A 14,398-nucleotide genomic window follows, 5' to 3' on the forward strand; every position below is an offset into this window, starting at 1 on the left:
CTCCTATATAATTAGAATTGTTCATCACAAAGATCTTATATTTGTTATGTTTTATAATTACAACTAGGGGTGGGAATACGGATATCGGGTATTGGATTTACCCGTACCCGGCCCGATATTCGCCGGATTTTGAATACCCAATATCCAATTTTATGAGATTGGGTTTGGAATTGGGTATTGAAATATAAGATAAATCGGGTATTGGATAACCCGAATGGATATTGGGTATTACCCGAAATGCGAATATCCAATTTATTATTTTAAGCATATTTTAAATTACATTTAGTCATTTTGCATTAAATAATCTTATACTTTAAAATAAAAGTGATCCATTTTTTTTTGTTTTATACTACAAAATAAATAAAACATTAAAGACATTAGTCAATTTAGATATTTCTATATTTTCATTAATATATAATATTCAATTTTATTATATTAGTTATTAACATATGTAAAGAGTCGGGTATTTGGGTACCCGATACGTCGAGAATGGATACCCGAGGCGGATATTGGAGTACCCAAAAATATATCAGGGCGGGTTTTGGATAAACATTTTAGTGATTTTCGGGTTTGGATACCCGGTTTTTTCGGGTCGGGTATCCATGGATACCCGTATTCCCACCCCTAATTACAACACTATAGATTTTATATTTTAGATTTTAGATTACTTAGGATTTGAAAATAAATTGTGCAAATATCTAAAATTGTTAAAAAATCTGATCCGATTTGAAATGAAAATTCAAAACATCCGAACCAAAATTTTAATATCAATTTGATTTGAATCGAATTTTTTAATTTCAGGTATTTTATTCACCCCTAAATCGAAGTTCTAAATTATGGTGCAATGCAACATGATGAATATGTATATCATAAAGTTTTAACCCCCACAATTGTTCACCACTAAATCAAAGTACTAAATTACTATGATGCAACATGATGAATATGTATAAATTAAAGTTTTAACCCCCACAATCTAATATTCCTATCTAAAATATACGTTGCCACAATTATGCTTTAGGAATCTTTGAAAGTTGGTCAAAGTTAAAGAGGAGATTATGCGGATTTGAGCATCACTTCAGATAAAAGTATCTACGCAACATGCAACCCTCAATTGATTTGATGCCCCTTATAGAAATTACATTTTTTTTGTTGGATTCGATTGAATTGCAGAAGGCCGAATCATGCATATATAAAATATTTTATTATGGTGGAATTGTGTGACAAAAAAATTAGTTTCTCTCTTAACCTTATGCTCCAATATTCTCTCGGGTTTATTGCAACTTAATGCCTGATATTTGGGGTTATTTGTATTTATACTCAAATTTTAAAATATAGCAATAAAGACTTGGGCCGAACATTTAACCTTGAACAATTCTTTTTCCAATGACTAATTGTGATCAGAGGTAGAATAGGAATAATGTAAGTTGGATCCCAATTCTTTGCTCAGAGGTGTATACGTTTTTTCCAAAGGATGGTTTATCTGTGCACCAACCGTCGCCACTTATACATCAGACCATAACTTCAATGGCGACATCTATCTAACTCATTCAATTTGCCAACAAACTAGGTTTGTTGGCAAATTGAATGAGTTAGATAGATGTCATCATTGAAGTAATATTATGAAGGGTTTGTTAGCAAATTGAATGAGTTAAATAGATGTTACCATTGAAATAATGGTGTGATGTAGGGATTGTTTAGGACATTGTATCTTCTTGCGTGCTCCACAAGCAACGCTTAGCCCTTCGTGTCCTAGCATTCATGTAGCGGTTGACAAGTACAGTCGTCTCTATTTGGTATACAAGCATGATATCATCTAGGAGTATGTATAGCCGCACATAGGTGGGGAATCTCATCGTGCTACGTACGTTGTGTCCTACCAAAACAAAACTTTCCGCAGTACCCAACAACACATAAACAGAATGTTGATCAAGGTATACAAGTAACCACGAACCACCGATTGTGCTAACACACCACACTTTACGGGCCATCTAGCTTCACCCTAAATTTTATACAAGTGATTTTATAAGCGAAATTATACGCTTGCAACTGAAAACGTATATGCTCCTCAATTGCGTAAAAATGAAACTTCTCGTAGGCGAATATGTGTAATCAGGGGGTATTTGTGCTGAAGAACTAAAATTGCTAATCCAGTGCACTTATTGCTAGAACGACTATGCCGCTCGTTTCCCACCGACTATCTACGACAACGCCATAGACAAAAATCATAATACGCCGGAGGACATCTGTAATCGAACAATGTTGTGTTGTACATTACCCTCTGGTTGTCGGAATAGAGGTTGCCGCAACTTCGTGTTTGAGTTGAGGTGGGCGCCAATCCTCGGGTTCAGTTATGTGAAAGAAATTGTAACCAATTAGTATATCCCCAGCGCGTTGCGCAACTGATAAAATTCGTACCAAATCCTATAATCCGAGCGAGGTGTGAATGAAGGAAATTATTTAACAATATTTTAAGGCTATATACTTAATATTATAAGTAGTACTACTATTACTTTTTGTGGTAAAAATAAATGATTCAATCTATTTAAAACTTTACAATATAGAAAAATTACTATTAATATACGAAATACAACGAATTGAATATGAATAAATAACTATTAATATTGCTTTGATATATCATGATTTGTACAATATTATTAGTCACTTTTATAAGATACAATTCAATATTCCATATAATGTTAATATAATATTTAATAAAGCAAGTGCAAATGAAATAAAATTATACGCACTTCAATATTGAGTTATTTTAAAATATTTTAAAATGTAATTATACTCTTTTTAAATACTCGTAGATTTTCATCAAATTATATTAGTTATTTAGTTTTCACCTACCAATAAATAAAACCAACAGCAACTACACCTGCACAAAACAAAAACTCACGCGAATCTTCTCTCAAGTCACTCCACTTAAATCTTCAACAAAGTTCTCTCTGTCACAAAATGTCTTTAGATTCTTCATCTTACAACATAGTACACATGGAAGATTTTAGCAAATTCTTCAAGATGATTGATTTAGAACAACAATCAAAACTGGTATGTATATGCTGAACAACATCTTTTAAGATAGATTATCAATTATAATGAAATTTGTTTGGTACTTTTAGTTTTCAAATAGCGAAACTGATCTAGATAAGCAAAATGAATACATTCATTTTAAATATTCAAACAGATGTTTCCAAGATGTTTTCAAAGACATTATGGAGATACAATGGGACCAAAGTGCACAATAGAGAACAAATTTGGCAAAACTTGGAAGACAAAGCTCAAAATACTTCCAAATGGAAGAATGTCCTTGGATGAGGGATGGGAACAATTCCACAAGGCTCACAACTTAAACTCTGGAGACTTCTTGATTTTTCATTATGTGGCACACAATCATTTCTCCGTGGAAATGTTTGATAAATCAGGGTGTGGTAAAGAGTTCCAACAATCAGGTAATTAATTAAAATAAATTCAACTTTGTCAATAAAAATTTTAGTTCTTCATGTTTTAATTACTCCTTTATAGGTTCAACTGGCCAAGAAATGCACAACGCATCATCTTCACATTCGATTGCTTCACCTTCATTCAGATCAACCATCACAAAATCAAACCGAAAAACATTTGTAAGAATTTATATTTTTACTTCATATACACATTTGAGATGAATATAGTGTTAATTTATTTATAAATTGAACAATCGAAACTAATAACTTAATGTAATCGACATCATAGCACATACCAATCCAATTTTGAAGAGCACATGCCACAGGCAAAGATGTTGAAGTGGTTGTTTTGGAATTCCAAAACAACACATGGCAAATGATGTTGAAGAAAGCTGAAGATAGAGTTGCAATTTACACAGGATGGTCCACTTTCTACAATGCAAGTTCATTGTATGTTGGAATGCAGTTGAAATTTGAATTGCTAAGCAGTAGCCCTACCATCAAATTCAAAGTTACTGTGACCGAGGTAAATAATAATTAGTGGAGTACAAAACTTATATTTTAACTCTATAAAACAATAAATGTTTGCTTGATAAATAAAAAACCAATCTTGCACTATATCTTATGCAATGATAACAGCTGATGACATGAAGTATTTTGAAGAAAAGCCTAATCAGGTAATTTAATTTGATGACAATATTTTAAAGACCAAACAATATGTACTTTAATTACCTCTATTTCTAATGCTTTGTAGAAGTGAGTAATATTTTGCATATATTCTACTCCATGTTATCACTTTAAAAATCTCTACAACTGTAACTATAAAATAATAATATGATATTACATTTATGGTGCAAGTATCGATAGCCTAGTATATATTACAAATACAAACATTTAATATAAATATAGTAAACCTAATGATAAACAAATTTTTTTTTTAGGTAAATGATAAGAATACAATTTCTAAAATCAAAACCTTCTTTTATGAATAAGAACCACATTTGTGCACAACAGGTTTTCCAAAAACATGACAATCTAGAAAATCAAATAATAGTGTATAATATAATAATATATAAAATAAATTACAAATTTATTATACATAATAAACCAATTTTTGGATGTACAAAATTTGGAAACATAGGATTATATATATACATCTTTATAATTATTAGTTTAGAAATATTTACATGACAAATAAAAAAGTATATATACAAAATATTGTAAAAAACATTTAATAAACTAAATTTGTTGACAAGATGTTTATATCTGTAGATCGATATTATTACATCTACAATGACACAGAAGTGAATTATTACATCTACAATATAGAATGCTATTACCTCATTTTGGCTCTTTCTACACTCCAATAGCTAGATCAGCAATCATTCAAAATGTTTATATTTATTTTTATTATATTTATATAATAATATGAAATATTAGTATTACAAAATAAAATTTATAAAAATACAATAAGTAAATTAAAAATTAGAAAAATAGACAAATAAAAAATATGAAATTATTTTGTGTACAAAACTATACCAAATGTGATCTCTATTTATAGAGGATGAAAAATTATGAATTTTGGTATAACTTTTATAAATTTTTAACATAACATATAAAAGATATATAAATTTTATAAAAACAAAATATCAACCAATGATATTATATCATTTGGCACAATCTCATTGGCTAACTCAATAAATGACATGAGCAATCATAGTTGGAGGTTGCCAACCATGAGACCACGGTTGAAGAGAGAAGAAGACCTTCAATTCCATTTTTTTTAATTGAGTAATGACATGGAGGTGCACCTCCACCAACCGATAAACATTAATAAACCTATGTGAGTTAATAATGACGGGTACTGATAAAATACAAACTTATATACTGTACAAACTCAAAGCTCCTTTCAATACAATATCAACACAACGTAAAATTTTAAGATTTTAATGTCAACACAGTATCAACACAATATCAACAAAGCATCAATCACTAACTACCGTTGAAATTCGGTTGACATTTTCTTGTTGATGCTTTTTTGTGATCTGTTAACATTTTTCAATTGTCCAGATCACAGTTTTGAGTTTGAACAATATTTAGAGTTTTCATTTGATAACATCCCTAATGATGACAAATATATAGATAATATTAATTAGTTACGTAATGATATAATTATAATTATAATATTATTTAATAACAAATTTGTCAACAAAGAACACGCATGTACAAAATCGAATACAAAATATTAAAATCTTTCTTACCTACCATTCAATAAAGGCAACAACCATTTCCATCTTCCACAATTACTCCTGTAAATTTTCTCTCTTACCAAAAACCATTTTCATCTTCAATTATTCTCTTTGTTAGTCTCAAACGTTCAATTTGTTAAAAAAATGTCTATGCAACCAGAGAAGAGATACTCGGCAGATAGCATTGCACAGTTCTTTACAGTAATTTCATCCGAAAAACAATCAAAGCTGGTAAGTATTGAAATTTATTTAATACTTTTGTTTTTTTTATATATAACATTCTTTATGTCATCTAGATTCAAAAATATAATTATATTTATGTTAAATAATACAACAGATCTTCCCACAAAAATTTCAAGCAAAATATCAAAATGAGCTTGGCCCAATATGTGAACTCGAAAACGGTTTCCACAGATTCTGGACAACAAAACTCAGAATACTTCCAAGCGGAAGACTGTGCTTGGAAGACAGATGGAAAAACTTCCACAATGATAACCACTTGAAAAAAGGAGATTTCTTGAGTTTGGAGCTGATTTGTAATACCCGCTCTTTGTTACCTTTTCTTTAAGACTAATGTCAACCTAGAGAAATGTTTGTTGTTTTCAAATCAGAAATATTAGTCGATGGTCTTGCTTGGTTGCTAATTTGAAGAGTGTCGATCAAACTAAAACAGATTTTCGTATATACGTGTGAAATACAATAAACGTCAAGAAATAAAAATGATTTACACATGTGTTGACAAAAAAAAAAAAAAAGAATTTAAGAATACAAATATACAAAGAGTTGGGCCTCGACTCTCGAACACGAGATTTCTTTCGGCCCAAAGACTTAGAGGGCAGCCCGAAGGCCCGTGCAGCCAGCCCGACTGCCTCGTCTCGATCCCAGGCCACATCCCCAATTTTTTTTTAAAAAAACCCTTTTCCTTTATCTGCCATTAAACCTGCAAGAACCTACAAAACTAATAAATATTTTAGATTACTTTTCCCAACATCAAACCAAACAAGGAAGGAGGCATCCTTTCTTTACCAAAGGAGGTCTAAATGATCCCAAAATGGGAGGTACACTCCTACACAGCCAATGCACCAAACCGAGAGCTGTATGTGAAAACAAAAATTCTTAAAACTTAGGAGTACAAGGCTGCAAACCTGTGTACTAAGTAATAAATGAATGAAGGGACAACTGAGATAAAACATTTAGAATTTACCTCTCATTGCTGCCAAGAATTTGAGACTTGCCTCTTTTGGAGTGGCAACCTATCCTTTGACCGATACCTTGCTGATCAGCTAGCCCAAAACGTGTCCCTCCAGCTGCGCCAAATCAGCCCAAACCGAACAGCCACCTGCTTCCCCTGCACATCAAACAAAGTAACCTAATGAAGGTAGTACTTATGTTTCAAGAAAGAGACAAAGGAAGTAAACTAAAGGTGCCATCTGCAGCATGAAAACAAAGAGCTTTGACAGCCATTTAAGGCCTCACGAGTACACCACACTTCGCCTATATAAACCACCATAAACCGCCCCTGACTCCCTCCCCAGAAACCACAAATTCACTCACAATCAAGGAGTGCAGCAAGGAATCGGGAGGAGCAAGAAGGCGAGGAGGGGCAGCGGCAACACGGAGAAGCAGCCGTAAAACGAGAATCGCAAAGGAGAGGTATTCCATAGCCCACCCTCACCAATGCATCATGATAGCCAATCATAGATAATCAAGAACTTAGAACTATAGGTGCTCAAAAATCCAATGTGAACTTAGCAATATCGACTGATAGAACCCATACTTTGAGTAAGAATACAAACCAACACAGTAGGCCTCATGTACAAGTTTTGATATCAAAGTTTTCCCCAATTAAATTACTACCCAAGATGGTTTCAACATCACACAGTAAGATACACTAAGACTTCATCTTTGAAACATAGTATTGTTACAAGGAAATAAATGAGAGGAAAAAAAACTTAGCTTTGGAGCAAGGAGTGATGGGAGAGCTGCCGGACGGCGAGCTGCGATGACGGCGGTAGAGAATTCGCCGGAGGGAGCCAGGAGAACGCCGGAGGCAGGGAGAAAGAGAGGCGATGCCTCCTTCCTGTCGGCGACTCCGCTAATAAAGATGAGGCGACGGCGGGCTGGTCTTCAAGGCGGGCCAAGCCGCGTCTACCTCAGCCGGAGACGTCGGCGACGGCGCTGAATCGCCGAGAACGAGCAAAGGATGAGCGGAGAGGGGAATTTCAGAGGCGCGGCGTAGCAGCCGAAGGAGGGAGAGATTAGAAGGGAAGAAGGAGAGAGAGAGTTGGAGCAGCGGCGACGGCGGAGCTCGCCGCGCGATAACGGCGACACAGGCGCGCCGTCGATCCAGAGCTGGAGCCGGCGACGAAGGGGGGGGAGATGCGCCGTCGTTCCTCTCCAAAGCAAGGATTAGGAATTGGGGTTTTTGATTTTGATTTTGGGGATTTTGTGTTTTGAGAGAGAGAGGCCGATAGTTTTGAGGGAGGAAGAAATTGGGCCTCTTTCATTTGGGCCTCTCCTTTTCTTCTTTTGGGCCTCTATAAATTAAATGCATGGGCTAAGGTTTTGTTAATTAATGGACCAATTCTTTAAATAATCTAAGGAGTTGGGCTAATAATTAAAATAAAATGGGAGTTTGCTCTAGCCTAATTAAATCATGAGCCCACCTATGTTGCTAAATCAAATAATTGAGGTTAAGTAATGGTCCGCTAAATTTTTTTCACGATGATAAATTTAATTCCCAGACTTTAGTATTAGCGCTCGAGTAATTTATGGTGCGAAATGATGAAAAGACCTCGAGTCTATTTTAGTACTCAGGGACTCTTTTTTATGAATTAAGGAAAAGGAATAAAATGATCACGCACTTAGGATGCATCCACGTTTAAGCTTAATTGATTTATCAAAGTCTAATTAAATATTATGCTATTTCCTAAAGGGGCGTCTACGAACGTCATCTAAGGCCAAGTTAAGGAAATTACGGAAAGAGCTTTAGCTTTTGAGGTGGGCATTTCTTTCAAAATGTGATTTCAGTATGAAAATGTGAATCTTTGCTCAAGTATGTTGTCATGCCATGTTTTGTTTTATGATTACCTATCTGCTTGGCTATGCCAAATCAAGTTAAATCGAATTCGGGTCCCAGTAGGGCCGCAAACCCTACTCGGACTAGTGTACACATAAGGGGACCGTGAGCTAACAAAAGGGGTTGGCCGGTCCAGTGACCGTCGTGGAATGTGGCCACATTCCCGGTTCACATCAGTTTCAGATATGGTATATCTATGTTATGTGATTGCGCAATCAAATCTTTACTAAAGGAAAAGTATTTTAGTGACTCGGGTCTTTTTAAGTAAAACCCCGTGATCACTCAACTCTGGCATTGACAATTAAAGATAAAACCATTTTTGGCAATGTGCCCACTGAGTATATCAAATACTCAGCCCCGCATGTTATTTTCAAATGTGCAGGTTGAACGTGTACGAGGAGGCGAAGGTGTTGGGACAAGACTTTTAAATAAGTAGTTAGGTAACCCAAAGTAGCATGTCTTCATACGTGCTATTTTGTCTTGGACTCTTCCGCTGCAAATCTAGAATTAAGTGCTAGAAAGCTATGAACTTAGTCTTGATACTCTGAACACGTTTTGACTATGAACCCATATGCCTTTGATACTATTGATTTAAGTGATTTCATCCTTTTATTGTTGTCCCTTGATTATTGAGAATTTTTAGTCGCGAAATAGCTACGCTCACTAGCACTAGGGAGTTGTGGTCGTGACAGAGTGGTATCAGAGCACCGTTCTTTCGCTCTGGACCCAAGAACCTTCTTTTCAAGCCTTAGTCGAGAATGATAGTACTAGACTAGGATAGTACTAAAATGGAAAGCTTAAAAGGACCCAACACCTCGACTCGTCACGTTCAACTGCAGCAATGAGGTAAGAAAGAAGTTTTTACCAGAAAAATTTTCAGTTATTCATGAAAGAACTTGAAAAAAAAAAATGATTTCTTTTTGAAGATATTGTGAAAATATTCAGGGTTTTCAAGGAAAAGCATGTAAATTCCATTTTTCCTACGAACCATGGAATTTCAAGTTTAAATTGTTAAGCATAAGGATGTCTTTGAGACAAATGCTAAAGTATTATCAGTTACACATGCTCGATTATGTGAAGTATGATGATAGATTAAGGAACTTTTTAGGAAGTTACGGAATGACTAACGCATGCGAACATAGAATGCCTAAGAAGTACGTTAGACTAAACGCTCTTGAACAGAGTTGTAAGTTGATGACTTCCTTACCGCTTTTCTAAGCGATAAAATGAACGAGTATATGCAAGTTAGGGCAAACCCCTAATTTTGTTTTAAGAATGAGGAAATATAGATGAATGTGTCTAAAAGTGGACCCCACACCTTTTCCTCTACCCTATCTCTTGACGAGACCACGATCCATGATGTTGTAATTGGAACAATTCCAAATGTACAAGAATGAACCTAACAATTTATAAATAACCCATCTATTCTTAGATGGTAACGATCAGACGAGATACGAGAAACTACCTACGGCACATGGGCGTCTGTTGAACGTTTTAAATGATGGGAACAACATGAAGTTCCCTTTGTCTTCATGAACTCAATCATAATCAAAATGAGCGTACCCTTGATCTAGTAAAGGAGGTGTATCCTTACACGAAAAGATATCGTACTTACGATCAAATTAAGTGATCCAGTCTTGCGTAGCAAGTCAAGGAGGCTACGTGATCTAGAAACAATGCTTATAGCACGCTGTGAAGCACGATGGAGAGTGCAATGTTTTACGAGAATGAACGTCCTGACTTATCGAGATCATTATGAAAATATGACCTTCAACGACAGCTATTAGTTGTAACACCAGGAATCCTAGCTTGGAATCTATGGTTTCCTGGAACGCTCTGATCATGTACAAGCTCCGAAAGAACAAACAAGAAAGTGTCACATAAGTGGAACAGATGATTATGATCAACAGTACTTACTTGGATTCCCATCGATTTCTTTCTATGAACCTCCTTAATGAAAATGCCCTCGTCTACTTTAGACCTTAGATTGACTTGGATTTATGCAACTAATGCCTCATTTTTTTTTTTCTCCTACGAAAGTTGTGACTCTCTTTCAATTTGTTGGCTATAGTAGTTGAGCTCATTGTTCAGAAAATGTAAGGTGTTGACTTCATAAGCTCCGGTCATAAACCTTCGACTCTAAAGTTGCTTACGGCCATGCCCTCCAGAATAATCTCATTTTGAACATCCTGAACAAGGGTGTCCTGCCGTCTTTTTAAGACTTTTGATTGACTCACGTTTTTGCAAGTAATAAGTCACTATCATTTTATTTATTTATTTTTTTTTTACGAAAATGGTGACTTACTTTCAAATCTTAAATTCGAAAGACTTATATGTTCTCAAGCATCTTTGTTGTTTGTTGTCCCCCGTATGACCCACCATTGATAAAATCAATATCCCAGATTCTTTAACTCTCACGGTATAACTTCACCCTTAAGTTGCTGATTTTTTTCAGACATTTCTTCTCAGAGAATGGCACAATAAGTGGAACTTTTGTTCACCTCCTTATTTGGCAACCATATTGTGACTATTTCGTTCTTATATGAGTGAATTTTTCTTGTCCAGTTCCACTACATGCATTATTTCTAGCTCAAGATTTCTTTCTGAAACACTAAGTTAAGGCTAATGTATTGCATTTTCCTTGATGGTAGTTGACTTTTCCAAAAATATTTCTTTCACTTTGGTCGCTACCTGTGAATCCATTGATGTATTTCCATGATTTCCACATTATAATGTTGGTGAACCATGATCAACGTTAATCAATGGCAATTGTTTACATTTCTAAACCCTCTTGCGACTAATCATCTGAGATCTTGACATGTTGAAATCATCATCCTTGATGTCCGGATCTAGTCAATTTGAACGGACAATTTAACCATCTTATTTGACAAGCCTACTATGGAAATTGAGAGTTCATACAGTATCATCTTATTCTCATGACCTACCTCATGTTCTTTCAAGTTCCCATAAGAATTGAATTCACAAATTCGATGGGTTTAAGTATTTGAAACCATTTGAACCTTGAAGTTCTTTGAATGGATACGATAAGTTCAATTGAACTTAGTACTTGCCTTCAAAATCAATTGTCACGATTTGAGGTCGAAAATTCACAACAGTCGAGCAAGAGATGTTATTCTTATCCCTTTGGATATTCTATAGTCCTTTCAATAAAAGAAATTTGCAGTCATGCTTCTTCTAGGTGACATCAGTACCTATCCAAGTTAAGACTGTTTGATTAATCATCGAGTTCTTAGTACAAGGCAATCACGAAGGGCATAGTTGTTTGGACTTTTCGCACTTGTGTGCCGCCGGTCACGAGCTGCTATGGGATGGATCGTTACGCTATATACATAGAATGTAGGCCACAAAAAGAGAAATGTAAAGGAATCTTATATACGTACAGACCTAATGACTTTTCGTTGTGCAAGACTTATTTATCTAAGTGATTAATCGTTTGGGGCACAAATAACAAAGTGAACTAGGAGAGCCACGAGGAAATGGAGATCAAGATCATCGTTAGGTAACGAAATCTAGTGAAAATATGAACACTCTCATAGATTACGTTTTAATGAACGGATGTCTTCGACAAGAGGAAAATCATCTGAGATATGGCGCAATAAAACCAACGAATGAAGGAACGATCGGGAAAACGAAAACGTACTTCAAATGAGAATAAGAAGCAACAACTTGCCCCAAAACCATCGCAGAATGGCGGTAGAGAAGCCGATCTCAATAAGAAGGTTGAGTACCGACCTAAGGCCCATCCCCGCGCTAAGTGGTCAAGAAACCACCGTGGAAAGTGCATAGTTAGGACACATAGGTGCCTTAATTGTGGCAGAAGCGGACATTTCTCCAGGGAATGCTGTACAAGAATACTAGGACAGGAGGGAGGCAGGACTATTAAGGGCAGCGTCCGTAGTTGCGGGCACTTCAAGCTGAGCCAAGAAGAAAGACAGTCCTAATCACCATATCACCAGCGGCAGCTACGCCAGAGGTTTCCCACTCAGACTATAGTTACTGCACCGAGGCAGAAACAGCCTAAGATTGAGCAGGGAACCAAGAGCAAGACAATTTAGCAAGTATGGGAACTCTCCTCAACATACCTATTGTCATTCTTTCATGTCAGCACCTTGCGTGGATACTTTAGAATTGCCTACTGATGAAATCGAACATAAGATGAGGGTGTTCTCACCCATAGGAGGCCTTAAAGATACCTCACGAACTTGCTCGAACGTAGAATTCACTATGGGAAACCTTAAGTTAGTGGCTCACAATTTACATGTAACGTTGATGTGGAACGTCGACATCATATTGGGAATGGATTGGTTAGCCGAGAACTACGCTACCATTCTTTGTAAGGAAAGGCAGATCTCTGTGCAATACCCAGGGAAAGAACCCACAATCTTTCACGGAATATCCGTGAGGCGACGAAAGTCCATAGATTCTGCGCTACAAGCGGCCACTATGATAAGGAAAGGATGCTCTGCATACCTCGTTTATCTGAATGGAGAAGAGAAAGAGGACCGTAAGATTGAGGATGTAGAAGTGGTACGAGAATTCCCAGATGTCTTTTCGGACGCACTACCAGGATTGCCGCCAGACAGGCAATTAGAATTCACAATCGATCTCGAACCAGGATCGGCCTCGGTATCGAAGGCACCATACAGAATGGCGCCTAAAGAGTTAGAAGAACTCAAGATACAGCTACAGGAATTACTAGACCTCGGTTTCATCCGACCCAGTGTGTCACCATGGGGCGCACCAGTGCTCTTCGTGAAGAAGAAGGACGGAACACTGAGAATGTGTATCGACTACCGAGAGTTGAACAAGCTGACGCTCAAGAACAAGTATCCTCTACCAAGGATTGATGACCTTTTGACCAACTTCGAGGGGCGGGTGTATTCTCGAAGATGGACTTGAGATCAGGCTATTACCAACTGAAAGTCCGACATGATGATGTACCCAAGACGGCGTTCCGCACTAGATGCGGCCATTACGAATTCACTGTAATGCCTTTTGGACTTACAAATGCCCTGGCAGTGTTCATGGACTTAATGAACCGCGTGTTCCATCCATACTTGGACAAGTTCGTCCTAGTCCTTATAGATGATGTACTAGTCTATTCGAAGAACGAGAAGGAACACGAGAAACGTCTGAGAACCACCTTAGAGACGTTGAGAGCCGAGAAACTCTATGCTAAGTTTGGAAAATGTGAGTTCTGGCTTAACAAGGTGAACTTCCTTGGACACATAGTAACGGCAGAAAGGACCCGAGTGGACCCTGCAAAGGTGGAAACAGTACAACGTTGGCAGTCACCAACAACGCCTAATGAGATTCGAAGTTCTTAGGTTTGGCTGGATATTATCGAAGGTTTATTGAAGGATTTTCTAAAATAGCCAGACCACTGACTCAACAGCTCAAGAAAGGAGCTAAGGTCAATTGGACGCCGGAGTGCGAAGCAAGCTTCCAACTATTAAAAGAAAAGTTGACCACCGCACCAGTCCTAGCCGTGCCAGCACCAGGAGCAGGCTATGTAGCGTACACCGATGCATCAAAGATTGGACTTGGATGCGTACTGATGCAGAATGGCAAGGTGATTGCGTACGCGTCACGCCAACTCAGGCCAC

General features: G+C 36.6%; 1 long non-coding RNA gene across 1 annotated transcript; it reads right to left on the reverse strand.

Moving 5' to 3' along the window:
• Positions 1–6,397: 6,397 nt before the first annotated feature.
• Positions 6,398–8,152, reverse strand: LOC148929351 (uncharacterized). Its single transcript, XR_016128714.1, has 3 exons — positions 6,897–8,152; positions 6,719–6,786; positions 6,398–6,642 (listed from the first exon to the last, which is right to left on the reverse strand). It is a non-coding gene; the product is annotated as an uncharacterized LOC148929351 (long non-coding RNA).
• Between the last annotated feature and the right edge of the window lie 6,246 nt (positions 8,153–14,398).

Source organism: Salvia hispanica, chromosome 4 (assembly GCF_029641045.1).
Source record: "Salvia hispanica isolate PSC_SH4W2 chromosome 4, Shi_PSC_v1, whole genome shotgun sequence".
In the NCBI taxonomy this organism is placed as follows: domain Eukaryota; kingdom Viridiplantae; phylum Streptophyta; class Magnoliopsida; order Lamiales; family Lamiaceae; genus Salvia; species Salvia hispanica.